This window comes from Ixodes scapularis, unplaced genomic scaffold, assembly GCF_016920785.2.
Source record: "Ixodes scapularis isolate PalLabHiFi unplaced genomic scaffold, ASM1692078v2 PGA_scaffold4__175_contigs__length_147842914, whole genome shotgun sequence".
Lineage (NCBI taxonomy): Eukaryota > Metazoa > Arthropoda > Arachnida > Ixodida > Ixodidae > Ixodes > Ixodes scapularis.
Genome location: NW_024609879.1, coordinates 140,292,180 through 140,318,281, shown reverse-complemented (window position 1 = coordinate 140,318,281; position 26,102 = coordinate 140,292,180). Strand labels below are relative to the sequence as shown.

Below are 26,102 nucleotides of genomic sequence, written 5' to 3'. Positions count from 1 at the left end.
AAATACATGTACGAAGCGGTTTTAGCACCGTTTTTCATGCGACGAATATCAAATAAAAACGCCATAACTGACCAATTATTTAATCTGCGTGTCTGGGAAATGTTCTAATGTGCCTAGTACTTACGAATTATTCTTGATATTTGCTCTTATAATCGAGCGCAGAGAGGAAATGCACTCGCTTTTTTCCGTAGAAATGCATTACCGGAAGTCAATTTCGGACTGCTTGCTGTCTGCTTCAATTTGCAACAGCACACTAGCGCCAGTTGAACCTCTAGCGTGCATTATAATAACTCTATGGCTTTTGACGTTTATTATTATTATTATTATTTTATAATTATTTTTATTATTATTATTTTTTTTTTTACTTGTTCACTTTGTACTAGAAAAAAAGAAAACCTTTGACGGGCTCTGAAAATGTGAGACATATGCTGTTCGATTGCGAGTGTAGTTTAACGCGCTGACATTCGTGAAGTTGTCGGGAATCGTAGAAGGAAGAGCAAACAGGGCAAGACGTAAGTATCTTAGCATGTTAGTCTCGCTCCAGCGTTTGACCGTGCTGTTTTACTGACATCGACGCCTGCGACGCTAAGCTTCTTCTATATTGTTTTGAACGCAAGTTCGCCGGATTAAACGTTTAGTTCCTCAGTTATTTGCCGCCTCATCATTTGTCATTCGTGACAGTATCGGAGCTTGTTCGAATATGAAGGCCTGCCCACAATGCATCTGATATTCTTGGACAGTGTCCACCGCATGACTGCAACTGGTTAAGAAAGTGCAGTTTTTTCATGTCACTCAGAATCTACAATCCTGTTTGATGTTTGTACATAATCAACAATCTTTAGTAACTCAGTTAAATAATTTTCAATTGTTTCCAACATCGTCATGCTTGTTGCAGAAATTGAGTTAGTCTTTTTTGACCTCCGTTTACTGAAGATCGCTTTGACTGTCATCACAGACGTAGCTTTGTTTACAGCTGCACTTATCAATTTTCTCCACCGAGCCACAATGGGCTGTGGTTGCAGAGGAATATAGTGTACTATTACAGCGAATGTGAGCTGAAACGCCATGACACCTTGCGCTCGGGACTATTAGTGCTGTTTGTCGTATCACTGGGCAAACGCACGCTGGGCCGAGATACATTTACTCCTGTGTTCGTTACGCCGTTCCAATCTTCGTCACGATGGGTGCACCATGCAACCCATTGTCTATAGACACTTGTGAAGGCCTTATTCTTAGATAATTTCCCTCTGCATCTTTGCCAGTGAAGGGACAAATTAAATTGTTATTTACCAACTTGCGCTCTTTACTTGAGTGAATTTAACTTTCTTCTGCAAACAGATTAGGCCTTTCTGGAGCATTCATTAACACGCCCTCAGAACCGGCATTTCTGCCGCTGCATTGGAAATGAGAGGTTTAGCTGGGGAATGCTTTAACAGGCATTACACAGCAGTGACGCACGGCCTGTTGGATAGTGCTCATCCCATATGACAACAGGCAGGTGTGGGGATCGAAAGAAACCCGCAGCCCTGGGTTTTACAGCGCAATCCTTGGTTCTCTTGAATGGCGAGAGTTATACATGAAACCGTTTGCAAAACTTAATCAAACCAATCTCTGCGGTACTTCTGTGCAGAGCCTCGATTTGTGCAACCGTCAATTTGCGACGACGAGTGGCTCACGCTCAGATCTTGGTTCATATTTATGGAGAATGACAATTGTGTGACCTTGTCACCTTCGCACTCAATACCGCACCAGCCGTCTGGCTACCAGAAGGCCGGAAGCGTGCTGTGGCACGAGCACACGAGGAGATGTGTCTCTGCGTCAGTTGATGCCAGTGTTTACGAAGCAATGTGCCAGGTGGCGCTGATAGCGCCACACGTGTCGTTTCAGCTCATACTGGCCGCGATAGTACCTGATATCAAGCAGCAGCAGTTCTTAAAGATGCAATTCCCGGGAAAACCGGGAATTGTCTGGGAAATTTTAATTACCGGAAAAAATCGGGGAATTGTCAGGAATATTGTTAAAAAGCGAGCCCAGTCAGAGAAAATATGCCGGAGAGGCCGTCAAGTTCTTTGAGCAAAGAATTGTGTACTTGAAGGCAAAAAAATAGGCAATAAATTCTGCTTTTCCTCCTCATTCCTTTTTACAACGCCTACCCAGACACACACGCACACACGTGAAATGACCAGGGAGGATGGAAATGGCCCACCGAAGTGCGCCGAAATTACTCGAGGGCGCGCCTTGGAGCCAATAGTGGTAGTTTTAGACCACGTGTAGGCAAAAAGGAGAAAAATCAGTAGATTTTGTGGTATTATCACTGAATCAGCAGAATTTTGAAAAAATCAGTAGATCTGCTGATAAATCAGTAGGAGTGGCAACTCTGGCGTAGATAATACAAAGATGGCAACTCCAAAAAAGAAGATAAACAAGGAGACGGGAGGAAGTACCTAGGAAGCAACAGCTAAGAGGGATTCTGGGGAATCTACGTCCCTACCGACCAAGCGGCTCGCCGTGTACTGCCGTGAAGCCACACTCTTGTCCAAAACTTCTGTCTCAAGTGTGTCACACATTTTGAAAGAAATGAGCGGTTTTGCCTGGCGCAGCCTTTTAACGGCGTTGCGGGTTGCGGACGGACGTTGCGAGCGTTCAGGATTGCTAACCCTAATCACTTTTCTCCAGAGATGAAAACGCGTGAAAATTCGCATCCTTCATACGGTACGCACCAGTAATACCTTGAACTTTAGCACATGCATGAAATGCACCAAATAAGAAATCCGGGCGATGTTCGAGGACACAAATGCTTATAAATCACCACTGTAGTCGAAGTAAAGAAACACAACGACACGGTCGTTTCTGCCGTCTTGAGAGTGCCGCCACGACATCGCCGCACGAGTAGGTGGATCTTCCCTTCTAGTACGTGCTGGGTTATGATAGCGACACACTATGAAAAATCACAGTCAAGGATAGCGCTTTTACGCAGAACGATGAGATGCACGCCGTCTACGACGACTATCACAACCGACGCCATGTTTGCGGAATAGAAGCAGCCGGCCCGCGACCGGCATGCAACGCGCGCGAACACTTCTCCTCGACTTGCGATTGGTCTATCGTTGCGGTTGTTTGTTTCTTTGTTTCCAACGCAGCGGAGGGACGCACGCACGTGAACGACTCGTGCGTGCGTCCCTTCGTCGCTATATGGCAACTGAAGCCTCTCTCTTTGCTTCTCCCCGCGTTTTCGAGCGACCTCCTTGCTCCGCGAGTGCAGCTTGTGGCTCGCGCCGTCAGCGCCGTTATTTAGTGTCGCACAGGGAAGCGAGCTCGCTGCTCCGGTCGTCAGCGCGGTTGGCGGGCTGTGCCAAAAACTGCACTATAACCGGTATTTCCCTTCGCGCGTCTGCATTTTAAGCGGTATGTAATTACATGGAGTTCTATGGGAGGTGAACCGGTGGTTTAAAAAAACCGCGTTATACCCGGTCCTGCACTATAAGCGGTTACGTTGTAAGTGGTCTATACTGTACTTTCAAATAAACTCCGGTATATGTTACAGTTTTATTTATATTTTCAGTGACGACAGTGACTGCGTAAGCAAAAGTTCATTGTTTTTGAAGGGTGCCTCTTGGAGCGTTTCATGGTGTGCCGCAAGTGCCATGCCCCTTGCTGCAACACCAGAGATGTTGTCGGCACACTACTGATTGTCAACAGGAGACATGGTGGTGCCAGCCAAAGGTAAGTGGCAAAGCAACAGGCAATGTTTGCATTTGCGCAGCCATTCTCTTTGGAGCTGCTTCTCCTGCGACCATCTTGAGGAGCAACAAGTCCGTCAGCATTCAAGTCATCTCGGAGCGCACCTACAACAAGTGTCAGACTGGTAATCCGATGCCTGCTGTGAATTGCATACCTGCCAACTCTCCCGAATTTTCCGGGAGCCTCCCGAATTTTGATCAAATCTCCCAAAAAATGTCCACCGTAATTTTATTTGTTTTTTTTTAATGCCGCCTTATTGCTATAATCATCACGCGTGTGTCATTACGAGTTACTCAAGAGTAGGTTTAGGTTACTCCGGCGGGTTACCACGTGACAACTTAGAGCGGTAGCGTAAAACGAGGGTAGATTTTCAAAAGCCAAGGTACGAAACCTCTACTCCTGAAGTTGGAGCGCATTTTGGAACACGGCTTATATGACCATGGGTGCGCTAGGCTTCAGTTGGCTTTGTCAGGTCATCGAGTGAGGTGCGGGACGCAGCAGAACACTGAGCTTCTGCAAGGTCTCCGAGGCAAGAGCATTGCCCTTGCTGGGATGGACGCTGCGATTCGCCAGGATTCAGCGCAAAGTACTGCACCTACAGCTTCCACGAGGCAGTCACCAGGAAGGTCATCCATGTTGAGCAAGTGCAAGTTGGCGAGGTAACATTTATTAACTGAGGCAAACTAAATTATTGTAAAACTGATTTGCCTCTTGTTTACAACCACTGTTCCTATCTGCTTTAAATCTGATTGCATTTATGGAGGCCTTGCATTGATGCTGCAGTACATTGTCTGTTGGAAGAAATTAATGCATACACGTTGTGACCAGTCGGATGAGGTGACGGAAGGCAACGCCATGGAGAAGGTGGCATTTGTTTGTGGCTTCACCAAGCTGAAGCAGAAGGGCATACAGGCTACCATTCTGAGGCTTTCCTGAAGCCATTTGATTTCATACAAAATATGTTTACTTGGAGAATAAAAATTACTTGACACGTCAACTTGCAATTTTTTTTATTCAGCATGTTAGAACACACAATGCTTTAAAAGAATAGCACATATTGGCGTAAGGTGTGCCTCACTATCTGATATTGCAGTCAGTCCCACGCAAAAATCAATGCACTGGTTTAGAGAACTACTCCACGCTGGGACATGTTGGATCCAGCTTAGAATAGTTCCATAAACTAGTACTTCTTGCCCGGGTTGGTGGAGGTGGATGAGGTCAGCCGAAATCTGGGCAGCTGCTGCACCACTCAACACAGCGAAATCTCTGGGGAACCCTAAACCCCGTCGTCTTCCAAAGCGCGTATTGTCACGGAGTAAGGCCAAGAGACGGTAAATTATGAACTGAAAAGAAGGGTTTAATCAGCGAACTTGTGTCAAACAAAATAAAGAATGAGCGTCGAGACAGCAGAAAAGCAGGCGGCAATTTGGCGGCGTAACAGGAAGCGAGAGCGAGACCGACTCGACAAGGTCACGGGCAGCTCCTTTTTTAATGTTCGTCGGCATCGCGAAAATTCGGTCCAGAAGGTTCGAGCAGCTTGTGTTCAGGGTGAGAATGAACAGGCACTTTGGAGAACAGGACGAAATGATAAAAGTTACGCCCGAGTAAGAATAAACGCAAATCTTCTGGAGTTCCGTGACCAAGCGCTGCTTGTTCGGCCCTGCGCACAGCAATATTGCACTGGGGTGACTGAGAACATGTAAGGCCTACAGGGCAGGATATCTAAAGCCACAGTATTTTTCTGATGGATAGGTATTCCTAATGGCCTTTACTACACAGGCAGGCAGGATCTTCCTGTTGTGCCTCCCAAGGTGGCGCCAAATCCACCTTACAAACTGGTGGTATGCAACATACCTGTACGAGGAATAGAGAATCCAGATTGAACTTGGGTTTATGAAGTACTATCACAGCAGCAGGTGGGCCGTGATGTTGACGCGCCCCCCTCCAACACCCACACAGCAGGTGCACTACCATGCACCATGTAATGTAGAACATGTCAGGCTGCCCCCACGCACGCACTGTCCGCAGGTGCACCTGCTGTGTGGGCACTGCGAGGATGAAAAGGCCACAACCTGCCTTTTATTGCTGTTTCCACCGAAGCACAGTGTAATGATGATTCATTTGGAGTTGCCCACAATAAATTACATGAGCTTGGCCTACAATGTTCTGCATGCAGATCATATCTGCCCATGGTAGAATAAACTGTACCATCTCTTACAATAATGAATTGCACACAATGTGGACTCCTCACTGCACTTACCAATTCCAACCTCGGATGACCTTCTTAGAATTAAATGTAAACATTTCGGCGGAACTCCGCCTGGTTAGGTAAGTAATAAGAAAAAGTACAACGTAGACTCTAACCAATTTCTTCAATGTGCCCGACGTTTCGAAGCCAGCTCGGCTCCTTGTTCACGGGTGACTGTATATGGGCCCAAGGGTAGCAACCTGTCGTCGTTTTCTTCTCTTCTCTCTTAGCTTTGTTTTCTTCTTCTGTTCCTGTGTGTGGCGCATTTTAGCCCGTGTATATAGCTGCTTGGAAGCGTTCCGGTGGATCGGTTCAGGTTGTTGCTTGTATTTTGTATGTGCCAAGATTCTATTAAGAGCCGCTTTCTCCAGTTTCTTTCTGTGTCGAGGATGGAGCTGCCGTCAAAGCCAATGGCGTGGCCGGTCTTCTGAGCATGTTCCGCCAGCGCGGAATTAGAATTCTTATTCTTAGAATTAGAGGCCAATTTCTGCACCAAAATCTGATGCCCGCTTGCCTCATTCCAAACTTAAACGGAGCTCTGTATGTAAGTATTCGGTTATGCAAAATGATTTAGATGGAAACCGACCCATGTGTTAGTGTTTCGAATACCCGACACCACCCTGTGTTTGAAGGCCTTACCTGTAGGTTTCCCTGTTCCCGACCCCCCGCAGGGGGCACCTGTGAAAGCAGGTGTTTGGAGAGTGGCGTCTCCACGGACCCCGAGCCATGCAGGTTCGCCCGCCCACGTCTGGCTGTGCGTGGCTTTCCCATGTCCGGGGAAAAGGGCACCCTGGTGGTTGAGCAGAGCCCGGGGTAGGTTCGGACCCTTGGGGGGCCCCCCGGGGGAGGCAATACACCACTTCGGTTCCCGCTTCTCGTAGACTGGAGTCCTGGTAAGGCCCGGCCAGGATGATTCAGTCTAGTTGCCTTTTCTTCTACTAACCCCTCCGATCTTTCACTTTTACCTTTCCTGTTTCTTTTACTTCTCTCTCATTTCTCTTGCTCCTTTTTCAACCCTCTTTGGCAGCAAGGGCTAACCTTGGGTGGCAATGGACCTCTGTCTTGACCCACACTTGGGTATAGTTTGCCGGCAGCACTGTTAGTGTAACGTCTCCAGCCAAGCCCTTCTTGTTATGGTGCGTTACCTAACCCCTTGTTGGGCTCGGTGCTGGGCGGTGCACCGCGGATTCTGTACACTCTTTGCCCTCTTATGGTGCCCCAGCCCCTAAACCCCGTTCCGGTCATGCATTTAAAAGGTGCTGCCTCGAACAAAAAACCATCGACAAAGAATGTGAAGCACAAACATTTACAAAGTTTTTCATCGTTCATTTGCTGGATGAACAAAAGCCTGTTTTGAAGCTGCCACCTTTTATTGTAGCAAAGGTGCTAGAAAACCTTGTAGGGTTTTCCTTCAAGGCAAAAAACAGCACACTGGAGACCTTCTCGTGGAAGTGAATACAAAAAAACAAAGTGACGCACTCCTTAAACTGGCTACCATCGTTGACGTGAAAGTGTCGGTGAGCCCTCATCGCACACTAAATCCTGTCCGTGGAGTCCTCTCCGAGGACGACTTCTTGCACACTAGTGAGGAAGAACTCCTCGAGGGACTCCAAGATGCCAGTGTCGTCGCCGTAAAACGCATTATGTTTAGGAAAGATGGCGAACAAATCCCTTCGAGACATGTTATCCTGACTTTTGAAAGGCACACTCTCCCCAAAACAATCGAGGCAGGATACTTGAACTGCCGCATCCGCCCTTACATCCCCAACCCCCAGCGGTGCTTCCGTTGCCAGCGTTTTGGTCATGGAACACGCAGCTGTCGAGGGAAGGAGACGTGCGCGAAGTGCGGTAGTCAAGGTCACGTTTCCGATACTTGCGAGGCAACTGTGGCCCACTGCGCTGATTGCGGTGGACCACATCCTGCTTATTATCATGCATGTTCCTCTTGGAAGCTAGAAAAGGACATTCTTACCATCAAAGTAAAGGAAAACATATTATACCCAGAAGCCAAGAGGCCGTTCTCCTTTTTGTCAAAGGGGAGTTTTGCCGAGGTGGTGCACAGGGGCCCTGCACCACGCTCGGAGTCAAGGGCCACCCAGGTCTCTCCCGAGATCTTGGCGGCCGACTGCAGGGCCCCAGCTCCCCGACAGGAGCAGCGGCTGCTTCCTCCAGTCTCTGGTGGTAGCACGCGTGCTGCTCCTCCTTCCAGGGACAGGCCGGCAGCAGCCGCGCTTGCCACCTCTCGTAGGTTGCCCCCTGGGGAGACGGAGCGAGCTTCTCGCTGTTGCTCGCTAGAGAGGGCCCCCTACCGAAGGTGAAGCATGGTGCCCATGCAGCTCCTGGGAGGGGACCAGACGAGCTCAGACGACCCGACGCCCAGTTCGTCTGCAACCCCCCCAGCCGATCGTGGTTGGGGTTTGCCCCTCCGCACACTTGGGCGGACAAGTGCTGTTCTAAAAACAACGGATACCTCTCAGGAGGTGGAGAAGTCGACAGATGCTGACAATCTTTCCACTCCTGGGTCCGACCAGGACATTCTGGAGTGGGAAACGCCCTCCAGTAAACAAAAAGAATAAGAAGCCTGTAGTCCCACCCAAATGATGATCCCAATGCCTTTCACCTAGTTTGTATTGACTCTACAGTCTTACTTATTTTACTCGGTTTATTTTTCAGTTGCATATTTACATACCTTTTATAGATGACTAAGTTACATTTTATGCAATGGAACTGTCGCGGTAATTTAAGAAATGATGATGTCAATTATTTCGTGGATCAGCTTCAGCCCATTGCTCTCGCCTTGCAAGAAACCCATCTTCACTCTCATTCATTTAACATTTTAAGACGTCATCAGGTTTTTAGGAAAGATCGCCCCTTTTCCTCCCCTTCTGGTGGTATTGCAGTGGTCGTGCAGAGTGGAGTTGCTTGCTCTCAAGTTCCCCTCTGCACGCCACTGGAAGCTGTTGCAGTACGTCTCTTTCTGGACCGCCTTGTAACAATTGTTTCTTTATACTTACCACCTAACGTTCCTTTAAACCTTTAAGAGCTGCAGGAACTTATAGGACAGCTCCCGCAACCTTTTTTAATTTTGGGCGATTTTAACGCTCATCATCCTATGTGGGGTAGTACCCGTCAAGACTCTTGTGGTGGTATGATTGAACGTCTTTTATTGTCTTCGGGGCTGTGCCTTCTTAACGGGAGAGAACCAACCTTTTCTAGTGCGGCACACAACTCATTCACATCCATTCATGTTCCTATTGCTTCACCTTCATTACTTCCTTGCTCCCCCTGAAAGGTTCTTCAAAACCTTTTCGGAAGTGATCATTATCCAGTTGTTTTAGAGAGTACCGTTCCATTGCCTAATCTTTTAAAGCGGGTCCCTAGGTGGAAGTTAGACAAGGCAGACTGGGCACTTTTTAATCTTCACTCCACTTTAGATCCTTATTTCTTCTATGTCCCCTGAGAACGCTACTCTTTATGTTACTGAGCAGATACTCAAGGCTGCTCAGCAGTCCATTCCACAAACATCTGGTGATATACCCAAAAAATGTAAACCTTGGTGGGATAAGGAGTGTGCCACAACCCGGGCGGACCAAAATAGGCCATGGGGCAGATTTCGCAGATACCCCACTTCAAGCAACCTTGTAGAGTTTAAGCGACGAAAAGCCAAGGCTCGTTGGACTAGGAAACAGGCAAAGCGGAAGTCGTGGATGAAGTATCCCTCTTCCTTAACCAGCTTCGTCCCGGCCAAAGAGGCCTGTGACAGATACAGGAAAGTAAATGGGGATTATAGGTGCTTTGCCATTTCAACGTTTAATGCTCCTTCTTCGTCACTAAAAGATATTGGTAACATACTCAGTGAACATTTTTATAATTCATCTAGTTTGGCCAACTACAGTGTCACCTTTGAAAAGTTAAAAGCTTGTGTGGAACAAAAAAGCTTGTCATGTCAAGAGGAAATTCAGCATCTTATAACCAACCATTTACACAGTGCGAGCTTGAGATGGCTCGTAATGTGACAAAGCTCTCTGCCCCTGGTCCCGATGGAATTCATTATGAAATGCTGCGCCGCTTTTCTCCAGAATCCCTTGAAAACCGTCTCCTGTTTTTTAATATTTTGTGGGAAAAGGCATGTTTCCCTCAGGCTTGGAAACACTCACATATCATCCCCCTCCTAAAGCCTTATGCTACCGCCCAATTACACTGACAAGCTGCCTTGGGAAGACATATGAAAGGCTTATAAACAGGCGACTGGTCTACATGTTAGAAAGCCAGAGGGTCTTTGATAACAGTCAATGTGGATTCCGCCAAAGTCAATCTACCCTTGACCACCTGGTACGCTTGAAAGCTGTGATACGTGAGGCATTTGTAAACCGGCAGCATTTGGAGAAGGCATATGATACAGCGTGGAGGTATGGGATTCTCCGAAACCTGTATGCCTGTAACATCCGGGGCCGTATGCTGCGAAGCATAAAGGAATATCTGACAGACGGGACTTTCCAAGTTTGTCTCGGCTCAGCCCTATCAGATTCCTTTGTTCAAGAAAATGCAGTCCCTCAAGGGGTGCTTTAACTGTGACTTTGTTTTTGCTAACAATGAATTCACTCGTACAACTTCTGCCACCTTCTATTTCATAGTCTCTTTATTCTGATGATATACAGATTTCATTATCGTCTTGTAACCTTTCTAGTCGTGAGCGCCAGTTCCAGTTAGCTGTAAACAAACTGTCCAAGTAAGCCGACGAAAATGGGTTCAAGTTTTCTGCTTCGAAAACGGTCTGTGTGCCTTTTTCTTTGCGACGCGGGTTGTCTTTGGATCCATCCCTGGAATTGAATGGAACCCCTATCCCAGTTAGAAGGGAGCACCGATTTCTTGGTGTAATATTTGATAAAAAGCTTAACTTTATTTCCCACCTTAAAGCGCTGAAGCAAAAATGCCTTCAGTCCTCAAACCTTTTGAAAGTTTTATCTCACGAGTCTTGGGGGTTTGATAGAAAATGTATCCTGCAGTTATACAATGTCCTTGTATGATCCCGTCTTGACTATGGTGCAGTAGTGTATGGATCGGCTCGGCCCTCTGCCCTTTAGATGTTGGACTCGGTTCATCATCTCGGCTGGCGACTGGCAACAGGAGCCTTCCGGACGTCGCCCGTCCTCAGTTTGCATGCAGAATCCAAAGAGCTGTCCCTGAACAAACGACGTACATATCTTAGTCTAACATATGCTTACAAGATTGTGGCCGACCCCCAGCATCCGACGTACTCTTCACTTACAAGGTCGAGGTTCTTTCGCCTTTTTGAAAATAAACCAAGCATTGTGACATTGTTGAGCTTCCGTATTGAACATCTTCGCACTTCTCTGCACCTTCCTCAAAACCAGGTTGGCCTTGTTAGGAAAGTCAACGGTATTCCACCTTGGAAAGCACAGTGAGTTGAATCCGACTGGTCTGTCGCGAAGTTCAACAAGCACGGCATTTCCCATGCTGTAATTAAGCAAGAGTTTGGTGAACTGCAGACTAAGTATGATGGTTATCTTCATGTTTATGCAGATGGTGCCAAGACCTTCTCTTTTGTCGGTTGTGCTGTGTATTCTGAAAGCTTCTCCAAGGTTCAACGACTTGATTGTATTGCCAGTATTTTTACTGCGGAGCTCTATGCGGTATCAATGGCGATCGAATGCATTATCAATAGGAAAATACTGAGGGCGGTCCTGTTGACTCTCAAAGTGTGATTCTTGCAGTTTGCTCTCTTAAAGACACTAAAAATATGCTTGTACAACATATTCAATATAAAATTAACTCTGCTTTGCATGGAGGTCAAAATATAAAATTTTGTTGGGTACCCAGTCACATTGGCATACAAGGCAATGAAGAAGCCGATAGAAGCCATCGTTATATACTTCTGTTGCCAGGAAATCTTAATGGCAACAACTTCTTGGTCGTCGGTGCAAAACTGCGTGGCGTCGATTTGGCAGCGTGGTGAGTCTGTGCTCACATCGATCATTGCTCTGCCTGTGGGACCCTCCCCAAACCTTTTGTTAGTGATGGATGGGCACGAATACGCCTCAAACCCTGGTAATGCAATCTCTGTCGTGTTAGTTTCCTGCAGGAGTAGGATATCTGGGCGTTCTGATGGTACATCGAGCCCTGAGCTCCACCACCCTCTTGCGCAGCCCCTGGCAATTCCACTGCAGAACTTTTTGCATGATTTTGCAGGGAAAAAGGACTTGAGCGTTGTCATGCGGCTCACTGGACGGGTACAAAAGCTATCATCATCATCCCATAGGGGTACAATTTCGGTCTCGCTCACAAATCGAAAAATTCGCATTAAGCGCGAAACACATGTACAAAGAAGCCGTCCAATCCGACGTCCGATCAGGCAATACGACAGTTGGAGGCAAGGGTTTTCAACGCTCTCCGGTGCTACAAAAACCCTTGGCCTCGAAGGCCATTCCGGCAGTTCGCACGTCGGATCGGACGGTTTTGTCGTACATGTGTTTCGCGCTTTTTTACATAAATATTGGGCAAACTTCTTTTTTTTTGGACGAGCATTAGTTTTGAGACATGGCTGTCCTAATTGGGTATAAAAAATTTTTTTTTCTGGTTTCAGTGTTTCTTTAAAAAGTACAATATTACAACAAATTAACAGGCGATTGTGATGTTTTTTTTTCTAGCGCTACAAGTAGACCCGATTATATCGAACCATCCCTTGTATCAAACTATTTGTGAACAGACTGGAAGCTGCAATAATAATGCATAGCGAAAAATGTGGTTACATTGAACGGGAATTGCAGCGTCTCTTGATAGATCGAACGGCTCTGCAAGCTGGCTTTCGCCCCGTTGCGAGCAACTCGTTGGGGAAAAACCAGCTTGCAGAGAAAGCTGGCTTTTTTTCTTTTGGGGCAACTGCTTTAATCGGCCAAAAGGAGAAAAAAATTATCTTTTCTGTAGGGAATGGGGAGAGGGTGAGCCGGTGAGACCTTGAAAGACAAAAAGCGGCCTCTGAATGGCCGCATGGAGCGTCCCTCATGACCTACAGACGCTCCTTTGAGTGTAAACGTTTCTAGATGTGGCGTGCTTGTTCGTTGTCAAATTCATTAAAACTTTTATATAGAATTACTCGCTAGATCGAACTGGTGGGCGGGTTTTTCCGAGTTCGACATAAACTGGTTTGACTTAACAGCAGTGCATATGGGTAATTTCCATGTGCTTTTCATTTTCAGATTCGTTCGACATGTACATCGGACAAGTACCCTCGGATGTGCCGCCTAGGAAACAAAAGGGTTTCATGAACAAGTATATCGCGGAGCAACTTCAAGATATCGACAGGAAGCTTCAGTTTTAAGCTGCTTTTCGGAACCTAGTTTTCCTGTTGATATGATGACAGTGCTGGGCTATTTGCTTTTGTCATGCCTGTAACATATCTGTTTCGTCAACTGTACCTGCTTTCGAGACCTTGTTTTAGTTACTTGCATGCTCTTTTCAGGAAGCGTGTCAGGATTTCATTTCAGTGGAGAGCTTCGGAATACGAAAGGCAGAACGGGGGTTGCCAGCTTACCTTTTTCTGAACAGGAATCGTATGGGTGGACCTGCATAACGGGTCAATCCGCGTAACAGGTCGATCCGTATCTGGTCGGGTGCTCCTGTTTGTTACCTGTTCACATATAGGACGACCTGTTTGCATACGGGCCCCGTATGTCCATAACATTGTGTGACCCAAACGGGTCAATCTGTATGAAAATTATATGTGTTTCTTCTGTAAGGGTTATCGCAGCGAGGGGGCAATGAAGGAAATATGGCTGTACTTCTGAGACAGCAATGTTCGCTTATATGTCCCGCCCTACTTAACCGGACACATTTACGCCAAGATCATCATTCATCCGAACACTAGGTTTACTAAAAGTGGGCTATCTTTTTGTGTTTTCAAAGAAAATAACAAATCGAGCCCAAAATGGGGGGTGGGTTACCGTTCGGGGGAGGAGCATCTCGGAATTTTACGGCAGTGTCCCCCCTTAACTATCTGCCCCGCTTGTCTTGCTCGTCCATGTGCAGACCAAGAAGAGGCACCGTCCCTCGAGGGGTCAGTGCAGACCTTCGCGTGCGGGGACTGCGACAGCGTCTTCGCTTCCCTCGAACACTTCCAGGGACAATGGAAGAAGATGCACGAGAGGAGAGGAGGTGGGCACCAATGCAATTACTGTCCCTACTCCAGCGATATTAAACAAAACCTAGTCATGCACGAGCGCACCCACACGGGACAGAGGCCTTTCGTGTGCGGCACCTGCGGCAAGGCTTTCACGCAGCAGGGCAACTTGACCAGGCACCAGAATGTGCACACGGGCGAGCGTCCTCACTAGTGCGCCGAGTGCGGGCAGAAGTTCGCCCAGCCGGCAGACTTGAGGCGGCACGAAAGCACGCACACCGGAGAGCGGCTCCACGTCTGCCCAGAGTGTGGTAGAGGATTCGCTCAGACAAGTCACCTCTCAAGGCACAGGCAAACCCATTCCGGCGAGAAGCCCTATGCCTGTCACCTGTGCTGCTACAGGGCCTCTGATTTAAGCAGCGTGACGAGGCACCTGATCGGGGCACACTCAAAAGAGTATCCCCACAAGTGCGGGGACTGCGGCAAAGGGTTCCTGTCCCCAGGTGAACTCAGAAGCCACATGAGGAGGCAGCACGCCTGCGGTGACCAGAAGCAGTAGATGAACTCAATGATGGGGGAGGGGAAGGAGGCACACGGGGTTGCGCTCCTAACGACACTGGGGAAACCCAAAAACAAAAGTGACACTGGCGAGATTTTTTTTTTAATAAATACATTGTATATAGAATTGACATTGGATTACTGTTCCTTAGAGCGCATCGTCTGAAAGGCCCTCTTTGCCCAACCGTGGGTGTAAGGATCGACGAAGGCGATCCTTACACTTTTGCTAATGCTCTCGTGCTAACGGTGGACCGTTAGCACGAGAGGGAACTGGCTGCTAGGAAAGCGTTGGCGAACACTTCCCTCGGTGGAGGGCGACTTGGATAGACTGGTGTACTTTGCGATGCGAGGGTCAAAACTCGTGCTTCCAGCCGAGAGAACCGGAACGTGCGTTTCCGGTCGGGAGAGCTATCGGAGAGTGCGGTGGTTGACTGGGCAATGTTGGACCACGTCTGGCGGAATGATCGTCGGCGCTGTCCACATCGGGGACGGCTGTCCGACTCGCCTCACGAGTTCTAAGGAGTCATTTGCTCGCGTCCGAACCTGCCTGACGTTTGGCCGTGAGACATGCGCAGATCGTGGAGCATCACACAGGAAAATTAAGCGATTTCCCCATGGTGGAGAAGTGAGCCGACCGGTTGTGCACTCTCGGCCACTGGGAAACGCCCGTTTCATGACGCATCGGAGAATCGCAGGTCTACCAAAAAGGGAGGGGCCAACAAGTGATTTTAGTGGTTCTACTTTGTGCTGGAGCTCGAGAGCTCACGCTCCGTAATCGAACCCCGTCAATTGACTTCGAGGGACAATGCCCCCGTAATCGGGATTTTATCCTACGAGCCAGCCAAGTATGGCTAACACCCGAGCACCTCCTTCCCACCTCGCACTAGAGAGTAATCTTTGCAGCTCGGTTTCGCTATGTACCTTTATTCGCTACGACAGTATTAAATCATTTATATAAAAGTAACCCCCTCCTATCGAGTTAGTCGGTGTGGCCAAGGGAACCGACTTGGCCTCCGACGCAAGTACCACCCAGCTTCCCACAGCAAAGTTCGTCAGCCGATGCGGACATTCCGGGGCGACGCAAGGTGTGCACCAAGGAACCCGTACTGGGGAGCTCAATCTTGCTGGAGAGCTATGCTTTGGTTTATCCCCAAGCGTAGCCCTTTATTTCATAGCACCTAAAAAACTCGCTGGAAGCCAGTGCTGGAAGCGAACTGGCGAAGGAAACGCAAGCCACTGGCAGAGACGGGCCTGCCGCTACGGTGAACAAAAGTGAGCGCAGCTACATTGGTCAGGTGGCATTTTAAATAGACAGCAAGGTCCTTTAAAGTTCAAATGATTTGTTCCAATAAATATTTAACTCGGGTTCAGTTTGTACATATCAAATTTTTCTTAACGACAGAGTTGCCAACCAGTAGTTGTTAAGCTAGCTTCATTACAACACAAATTATGTAACACTGGTACAAAACACGGCCATTACGTTAAGGACAAAGGCTACGCGCCTTGTGTATGATGCACTATACTTTGCGTTGCGTTAGAATGCCTTGCCAGGGCCGTGTCAGCCCGTAGCCATCCCCTGCGGTTCATCCGAGGATAGAAGGGTAGCCCGCTATGCACCCGGATAGCGCTCCGTAATCCGCCACAAGATCTTGAACTATGCAGACAAGGCTGGCGGCGCGCATCCGCAGCTGCGGCGTTTTCTTCACCGATACTGAAGCGGAGAAGAAAAACGGTCTACTACAACTCCCTATTTTCCCATGCATTCTGTCTGCCGCAAGCGGCGGAGCATGCAGGCAGACCCATGGGGTCCCACACATGGTTACCAACTGCCTTCGATTTCACAAATATAATTATATCATCAGAGCAGTGTAATGAACTTCAACAATACACAAACCTACCGGTGGAAAGATATTCGCGTTCCTTTCGAAGCTTTCTTTTTGCATAGCGCGCAGATGTACGGCCTTTCGTCAACACTAAACTAAACCAGATAACCGAGATCACCAGCTTCGCGGATGGCTGCGCCCCAGGAATATGAAACCGCGCAACCACCAGATTTCAGAGATTTCGATAGAAGGGAAGTTAATGCAGCGTAATGAATATACCGCTTTTTTATAAACGTTAGAATAGCTCAAAATTTTGTTTACAACGCTAAATTATGACTATATATATTGCTGATAGTTTTCAGTCTTCGCGTTGACATTGCGACTGTCGTCCTTCAGCTGGCAACATTGGTTTCTTTCTCGTGTTCTGCCGCTCTCTTTCGCGATCTTTCACTCGGGACCCAGGATGTCGGCGCATGGGATTTGCCACTCCTCCTCACCCACCTTTACCCCCCTGCGCCTCGCGTCTTTCTCGTTTTCTTCCTTAAAGCGCGATCCAAACCAACGCTTCTTTTTGCGCCTGTAGGTCGTGCGGCTGCGGATGTGACGCATTTCGTGGCGTTTTTGCTGTTTCCGGGCGCGCTTTCTGAGTCAGAACCGTGCGCTTTGGTTTGGACGGGCGAAACTTCGGCACGAGCGCACAAGCAAAGTGCAACTGCGACAGACGGCGAGAGAAAGAGAGAGAGGGAGAGATCGCGTTGTCATGTTGGAAGAGAATAAAAGGAGGGGAGGAGAGGGCAGCCAGACGGCGAGAAACGCGGAGTCGGAACTAGCTTGCCCTCCACCGATTGGCTGGGACACAGGAGCGCCCTACTACGTCACCGCGCGTTTTTGTGCGCGTTGAGAAAGAAGTTGAAATCAACCAACTTTCTTGTGCGCGCCCGGAAGGAGCGAAGAAGCGGCGCGACGTCACGAAAATACGTCACATCCGCAGCCGCACGACCTACAGGCGCAAAAAGAAGCGTTGGTTTGGATCGCGCTTTACTCTCCTCACTTATGAGCCCAACATGACCACATCACGTGACCGTAGCTAGCCTTCAATCTGATGAAACCTACCAGACGGAGCGCGCGCAAGCCTGCAAGGAATCCTACAATCAACCATTCATCTCGCACGTGACATGTCACGCGCACCAATCGCCAGGGAGATCTGCGGTCGTGTTGGGCACAATATCATTTAAACTTTTTATGACTAGGCTTCACCAATATTGCAACGTGGCAACATGCACCCCCTCCTAGTGCTTCTAACCTCCTTGTTCAAAGGTTTCCTCCTTCAGGTGTTTGACAGGCCTCGGTGAGGTTTCAGCAAAGTATCGCTCCAGAAGCGAGGAGTGCGCGCAACCTTTTTCGGAGGCGCGCCACTTTTTCGGTCGCGTTCACACGGGGCACCTGTTTGCCGAAACCCAGTCTCGCGACACGAGGTTCGCCTACAAGATGTATCGTAAGAATTCGAAGCGTAAGTTGGTCTGCTTCTTGCACAGGGCTTGCGATGATGTCAGAACGCCAAACTCTTATTGGCTGATCGAAAAAAACAGACAAAAAAAACATGGTGGGAGGTAGTAAAATAGAGATAGGCAAAGGTCTACCCACTATCTTTTCAATCAAAGCGAATCAGAACTCGGCGTCGTTCTGGTGCCACCGCAACTGCTGCGCCAGAAGCGGACGACTTTCTCTACGCACAGACCTATAACCAGCAGTTCGTCACGACCAGTGGTCACGATCGTTCGATCGCCATGACGCCATCTTCGAGGCTCGTGCCGATTTGGCTTTTGAGGGGCAAAGCTCCCCGCCGTCCGGCGTGCCCCTGCTCATGAGCACACGAGCAGGAGCTCACGAGCTCCTACTCGTGAGTTCAGCAGCGAGAGCGAGAAAAAAGAAAGGAAAAAACGTCCGGCGTGCCTCTGCGCGAGCTCACGGCAGGAGCTCACGAGCTCCTGCTCGTGAGTTCAGCAGCGAGAGTAAGAAAAAAAAAAAAAAAAAAAAAATAGGGGCTCTGACATGCCATCCCATCTGTCTTCTTAAAAAAAGAAGAAAACCACACATTCTCCTACTGACATGAATGAAAACGGCACCGTCAGCACGACCTATGACCAAAATCAGTATCATCAGCACCACCCGAGCTTCGCCCCAATCAACATCATTCATCACGTGGAGATGCGGTAATATTTTTTTTTTTTTTTTGAAGCGCGCCAATTTTGCTGAGCGAGTTTGGGATGCATGAAACCCACGATAAGTGATCATGAGCTTTATGCAGGCCGTGGTGCACAAATGTGAATGGTTTATTTCTTTTAAATTATATCCTTCAGCGAGCGCACTGTCGGTGCCCCATGATACACTTTTCGTGAGTCGTATACGCTGCTGATCGCAGACTCTGCAGGCGTGTGCTCAGTCTGTTCTCAATGCGCTGGCACGAGCTGCCACTACACTCCTTTTATTCGAGAGCACAACATCGCGACTTTCCCGGGCTCTTCCGCAAAACGACCACTCGCGCTACGATTAGCACGAAGGCACGTCTGGAAGCTTGGTGCGCGGGCCAGCTCGAACTTGTAGCTTTGGCAATAGTCTCAGCAAAGCCCCTTGCGTACGACATACGAAAAGGTCCTCACACTGCGTGACATAGCATGGCCACGACATGCGCACTTTTTTTATATATATATATATATATATATTTTTTTTTTTTAATATTTGACATGTTTTTGAAAAGGGTGAGTGTTTGTTTGCTTATTTGTTGGCAGTGTATATTCTCCCAGCATCCGGGAGAATAGCTTCCCCGAAATTCTACAGGCAGTCGCCTCCCATTGCCTGTCTGAAATCCTGTGACCACTGCCGGTAGAATATTGAATTTATTATTCTCGGCATTTGATGGAAACATGTTTCATGGATAACTTTTCGCGGATACACGTTTCATCGACACTCGTTACGCGAATGGCACACTGTATGTGTAGGGGAGACCAAGAGATGGCGCCAGGAGCGCATCGTGATCTACAGGTTTTCCCGCTCATTTTAATCCAAGGGACGACCAATTTAATCCCGGGGTCACTCAATTTAATCCAAGCGCCATACAATTTAATCCAAGCGCCACACAATTTAATCCCGGGGTCAGTCAATTTAATCCACAATATATATATATATATATATATATATATATATATATGCACTCATTGGGGGTGTTCAGTGGTCGTGTTTCGCTTACACATTTGGTAACTTAGAACAATTGTTTATACAATTTGAATTTTTGGGGGGCGATTGAGAATTTGATCACTAATGTGATTACTTTGAGTTACTAGTCCCACTATTGACGAGGCTTAATTGATATGTTGGTTACTCTTCTTACAGCGCAGCTCTTAGGCACCCGTTTCCGGCTTAAGCGGCGTCAGCGTCGCCGACGCCGTCGGCGTCACCACGCGGTGCAGGATGGGCAAATTCCCCCCCCAAATTTAGCGGAAAATTTCCCCGGTAAATCTAGCGGAAAATTTTCCCTGCTAAATCTAGCGGAACATTTTCCCTGCTAAATTTAGCGGAAAATTTTCCCCGCTAAATCTAGAGGAAAATTCTTCCCGCTATATTTAGCGGAAAATTTCCCCCGCTAAATCTAGCGGAAAATTTTCCCCGCTAGATTTATTGGAAAATTTGCTCCACAAAGTCAAGCGGATAAGCTTGCCCGCTAAATCTAGCGGAAAAATTTTCCCGCTAAATCTAGCGGAAAATTTTTACTGCTAAATCTAGCGGAACATTTTCCCTGCTAAATTTAGCGGAAAATTTTCCCCGCTCTATCTAGCGGAAAATATTCCACACTATATTTGGTGGAGTATTTCCCCCGCTAAGTCTAGCGGAAAATTTTCCCAGCTAGATTTATCACAAAATTTGCGCCGCGAAGTCTAGCGGAAAAGCTTCCCCGCTAAATCTAGCGGAAAATTTTTAAGCTAAATCTAGCTGAATGTTTTTCCTGCTAAATCTAGCAGAACATTGTCCCGCTAAATTTAGCGGTCATTTTTCTCCGCTAAATCTAGCGGAAAAGTTTTCCCGCTATATTTAGCGGAAAATTTTCCCCATTAAATCTAGCGGAAAATCTTCCCAGCTAGATTTAGTGGAAAATTTGCCCTGCTAAGCCTAGAGGAAATTTTCCCCGCAATATCTAGCGTAAAATTTTCTCCGCTAAATTTAGCGGAAAAATGTCCCCGCTAAATTTAGCGGAAAATATTTCCTGCTAAATTTAGCGGGAAATTTTCCTCGCTGTTTAGCGGAAAAATTTCCCCGCTAAAATTTGCGGAAAATTTTCCCCGCTAAACCTAGCGGAAAAGTTTCCCTGCTAACTTTAGCAGAAATTGTTCCCCGCTAAATCTAGCGGAAAAATTTCCCCGCTGAATTAAGCGAAAATTTTCCCCCGCTGAATCTAGTGGGGACATTTTCCGCTAGATTTAGCGGAGAAAACTTTACGCTAGATTTAGCGGGAAAACATTTTCCGCTAAATTTAGTGGGAAAACTTTTACACTAGATTTAGCGGGGAAAATTTTCCGCTAGATTTACCGGGAAAATTTTTCCACTAGATTAAGCGGGGAAGCTTTTCCGCTGGACTTTGCGGGGCAAATATTTCGCTAAATCTAGCTGGGAAAATTTCCCGCTAGATTTAGCGGGGAAAACTTTCCGCTAGATTTAGCGGGAAACTTTTCCCGCTAATTGTAGTGGAAACATTTTACACTAGATTTAGCGGGGCAAATTTTCCGCTAGGCTTAGCGGGGAAAATTGTCCGCTAAATCTAGCTGGGAAATTTTTCCGCTAGATTTAGCGGGGAAAATTTTCCGCTAGGCTTAGCGGGAAAATTTTTCTACTAGATTTAGTGAGAAACCTTTTCCTCTAGACTTTGCTGGGCAAATTTTTCGCTAAATCTAGCTGGGAAAAGTTTCCGCTAGATTTAGCGAGGAAAACTTTCCGCTAAATTTAGCGGGAAAAAATTTTCCGCTAAATTTAGTGGGAAAGATTTTACACTAGATTTAGCTGGGAAAATTTTCCGCAAGACTTAGCGGGGAAACTTTTCCGCTAAATCTAGCTGGTGAATTGTTCCGCTAGACTTAACGGGGAAAAGTTTCCGCTAGATTTGGCGGGAAAAAGTTTCCACTAGATTTTGCGGGGAAACGTTTCCCCTAGGCTTTGCGGGGCAATTTTTTCGCTAAATCTAGCTGGGAAAATTTTCCGCTAGATTTAGCGGGGAAACATTCCGCTAGGTTTAGCGGGAAAAAAGTTTCCGCTAAATTTAGCGGGAAAAATTTTACACTAGATTTAGCGGGGAAACATTTTTGCTAGACTTAGCGGGGAAAATTTTCGACTAGAATCTGCGGGACAAATTTTTCGTTAAATCTAGCTGGGAAAATTTTTCGATAGATTTAGCAGGGAAAGTTTTCCGCTAGATTTAGCGGGGAAATTTTTCCGCTAAATTTAGCGGGGGAATTTACCCATCATTCACCGCGTGGTTACGCCGACGGCGACGCCGACGCCGCTTAAGCTGGAAACGGGTGCCTAAGAGCTGCGCTCTAAAAAGAGTAACCAACATATCAGTTAAGCCTCGTCAATAGTGGGACTGGTAACTCAGTAATCACATTAGTGATCAAATTCTCAATTGCCCCCCAAAAATTCGAATTGTATAAACAATTGTTCTAAGTTACCAAATGTGTAAGCGAAACACGACCACTGAACACCCCCAATGAGTGCATATATATATATATATATATTGTGGATTAAATTGACTGACCCCGGGATTAAATTGTGTGGCGCTTGGATTAAATTGTATGGCGCTTGGATTAAATTGAGTGACCCCGGGATTAAATTGGTCGTCGCTTGGATTAAAATGAGCGGGAAAACCTGTAGATAAGCGCGTGCGCCGCGAGACGCGGGGTACTTTTCGCCACTTGATGCTAGGGTAAGAAACGTTGTGGGTCTGCTTCGTCTACCCTCGTCTGCCCGGCTGGCGCGTCGCGCCCAGAGCACACAAGCTCTGAACATGGTGTCAGAAGTGGGATTCACCTGCTCGTAGTCAGCGCTACCGCCATGCCGGACGAAGAAAAGATCGTCCACCTCGGGGCCACGGGGCTTCAACCGCCGTCGCCGTTCGTCTTCACGAGCCCAGGCGAATGGACAACGTGGATTCAAACCTACGAGGACTACGCCTTCGCCACCGGTCTACGTTCTGCAAGCGACGAAACGCAAGTAAGAACGTTGCTTTATTGCATGGGTCCGCAAGCTCGTACCGTACTAGCGTCGCTTGGCGTGCCAACCCCGGAGACGCAACCGTTTGCCGCCGTCAAGGAGAGGCTGACTCAACACTTCGTTCATCCGGCGAACGAAATTTACGAAAGCCGAAGATTTCACCGCAGGACTCAGCAGCCTGGGGAAACAGTCGACGCGTTTTTCACGGAGCTTCGAACCCTAATCAGACGCTGCAACTATAACAGCCCCGAGATAGAAGACCGCCTAGTGCGTGACAAGTTCGTAGTCGGCTTATTGGACGAGAAGCTATCGGACCAGCTGTGCCGTTCCACACGACTCACCGCTGACGAAGCACTTTTACAAGCCCGCCAGCACGACGATGCTGAGAGGGAGCACGCTTCTCGTTCGGCGCAAGCTGCAGCGGCCTTGAACGTCGACGCGACGAAGAAAAAGACTGCGTCATCCGCTCCGTCGTCGCGCGCACGTAACCGGCAGCAGCGTTTGGACAACGCAGTTTGTGGCAATTGTGGGCGTTCTGCGCATGACCGCAAGGATTGTCCAGCACGGAAGGCAACTTGCAATTTCTGTAAAAAGCAAGGTCATTTTGCAGAAGTTTGTCGCGCGAAGAAGCGCAAGGAGAAGTTGGGCTCCGTCGAACTCTGCTCTGTTCGTACGCAACGGGCAAGATACGTCGAAGTAAGCGTCAACGGCCACGTGACAAGGTTCAAGGTGGACTCGGGAGCAGACGTCACCGTCGTTCCGCCGTCGCTTCCAGGCGTTCCTCGCAAGCTCGACGCAGTGGAAGGAGAGCTTATCGGCCCGGGGAACCAGCCACTGCCTGTTTTGGGCACTTTCCAAGCTACTCTGGCGTGGAAGGACAAGCGCACCGTCCAACAGCTTTACGTCATGCGGGCTCAAACTACACCGCTTCTAGGGTTACCTGCGATAGAAGCTCTCGGCGTGGTCAAGTTTGTGAACACCACCTCCGCCGAGTCCGGAAAAACGGATGGACGTGTCCCGTCTTCCGACGCTCGTGTCAGCTGTGTTCCATCTTCTGACGCCCATATCTTTAAAGGACTGGGCGAACTCCAAGAAAAGTACACCATTCGTCTGAAGTCAGGGGCTCAGCCGTACTCGTTGAGCGTTCCAAGTCGAATACCGCTGCCGCTCTTCGACGTCGTCAAGAGAGAACTTGATGCCATGGAAGCTCAAGGTGTCATCAGAAGGGTTGACAAGCCGACAGCATGGTGCTCCGGACTTGTCGTCGTCCCCAAGTCGTCGGGTGGGTACAGGCTGTGCGTCGACCTGACCAAGTTAAACCAAGTCATCGAGCGGGAGCGATACGTCCTGCCGACAGTTGACCAGATCCTGGGGCAGCTAGGCGAGGCCAAAGTGTTTTCAAAACTCGACGCGACCTCCAGTTTCCACCAAATCAAGCTCAGCGACGCAAGCGAAGAATTAACGACGTTCATCACGCCGTTTGGTCGCTACTGCTACCGTCGTCTGCCATTTGGTCTGGCGTCTGCACCCGAATATTTTCAACGTCAAATGTCACGGGTCCTGGAGGGGTTGCCTGGCGTAGTGAATATGATCGACGATGTCCTTGTTTACGGTAGAGACCTTGAACAGCACGATCAACGCCTTGCTGAGGTACTCCGACGATTTGAGCAAGCCGGGGTAAAGCTCAACGAGCAGAAGTGTGAATTCCGGGTTCCCTCGGTCAAGTTTCTCGGAGTCGTCGTCGATGGAGATGGTATCTCGCCGGATCCCGACAAGCTTCGAGCCATTCGGGAGCTACCTCCGCCAACGGACGTTGCAGGCGTTCGCCGTCTATTTGCTCCCCAGGACCATGCGCTTGACTTATTGGAAAGAGAGAGGAAGGTTGACAGTCTCGGAGGATCTTCTTCTGCTGGACTGCCGCCTCGTTATTCCTGCTGCTCTGCGTAGCAACGTCCTGGCCCTTCTGCACGACGGCCATCAAGGACTTCGCCGCTGTAAGGAGAGAGCCAGAGAAAGCGTCTGGTGGCCTAACTGCAACAGCCACATCGAACATTTGGTCACCAGCTGTGACAAGTGTGCGGAAACAAGGGTTGTACACTCGGAGCCCTTGATGTCAACGCCTAGCCATTGACTTGTTTCAGCTGAAAGGCCGTGATTATGTTCTCATGGTGGACTATTACTCTCGGTTTCCGGAAGTCGTCTCCTTGAGCTCTACGTCAGCCTCGGCGGTTATCGCGGCTATCAAGAGCTGCTTTTCCCGACATTGGATACCGGACGTTGTACGGACACACAATGGTCCGCAGTTTGCTTCACAGGAATTCGCAAACTTTGCTCTGTCATACGGTTTCCAGCATGAGACCAGTAGCCCTCGGTACCCGCAGAGTAATGGCGCAGTAGAGCGCATGGTGCGCACGGTGAAGGATCTTTTGTACAAGTCCGAAGACCCATACCTAGCGCTTCTCACCTACCGGGACACTCCGGGCGTCGCGGGAGTCTCTCCTGCCATGTTGCTGATGGGTCGGCGGTTACAGACGCGTCTTCCTGCTCTGCCGCAGCCAAGCCACGAGAGGTTCCGGGCTCAAGACTCCAGGAATAAGGTCAGGCAGGCGAGACACTTCAATCGCCGGCACAACGCTCGCTCTCTTAATCCTCTCAAGCCAGGTGACAGCGTCTGGGTCACGGATGCCAGCTGTCAAGCACGCGTCCTGAACCCTGCCCAACGACCACGGTCGTACGTCGTAGAGACTCCCAAGGGAATCCTACAGCGAAACCGCCGGCACCTGGTGCCCTTCTCGCCGACCGTTACTGCGAGGGAGTCTGTCGAGCTTCCTGCTGCCGAAGAGCCTCCAGGACAACCACCCGAAGAAGGTCAGCCTGGGGAGTTGCCCACTGCGGGCTGCTCTTCACCCTCTCTGGATCGTGCATCTTCCCCGCAAGGTGTTACAAGAACACGCTATGGACGTGCCATCAAGCCACCAAGACGGTTGGACTTGTAAACATCGCTTTCTTTCGAACTGTGTAACTAGAGTGCAGTAACGAGCTCCGGGAGGAGATGTAGGGGAGACCAAGAGATGGCGCCAGGAGCGCATCGTGATCTAGATAAGCGCGTGCGCCGCGAGACGCGGGGGACTTTTCGCCACTTGATGCTAGGGTAATAAACGTTGTGGGTCTGCTTCGTCTACCCTCGTCTGCTTCGTCTGCCCGGCTGGCGCGTCGCGCCCAGAGCACACAAGCTCTGAACACACAAGTCCGAAGTACTCGGACAGAGACTTGACCCCTTTCCTCGATGACTCCCCATGCTCACTTCAAAAGCTTAATTAATTATAATGGGGCTACAGAA

At 48.6% G+C, this 26,102-nt stretch overlaps 2 protein-coding genes and 1 pseudogene across 3 annotated transcripts in view; all 3 read left to right on the top strand.

The window, feature by feature from the left end:
* Window positions 1-26,102, top strand: part of LOC115318788 — a 162,226-nt gene that overhangs the window by 3,198 nt on the left and 132,926 nt on the right. The gene's annotated exons all lie outside the window — the stretch shown is intronic.
* Window positions 1-26,102, top strand: part of LOC115330927 (histone-lysine N-methyltransferase PRDM9-like) — a 204,673-nt gene that overhangs the window by 124,584 nt on the left and 53,987 nt on the right. The gene's annotated exons all lie outside the window — the stretch shown is intronic.
* LOC120842620 lies at window positions 3,602-14,830 on the top strand (annotated as a pseudogene).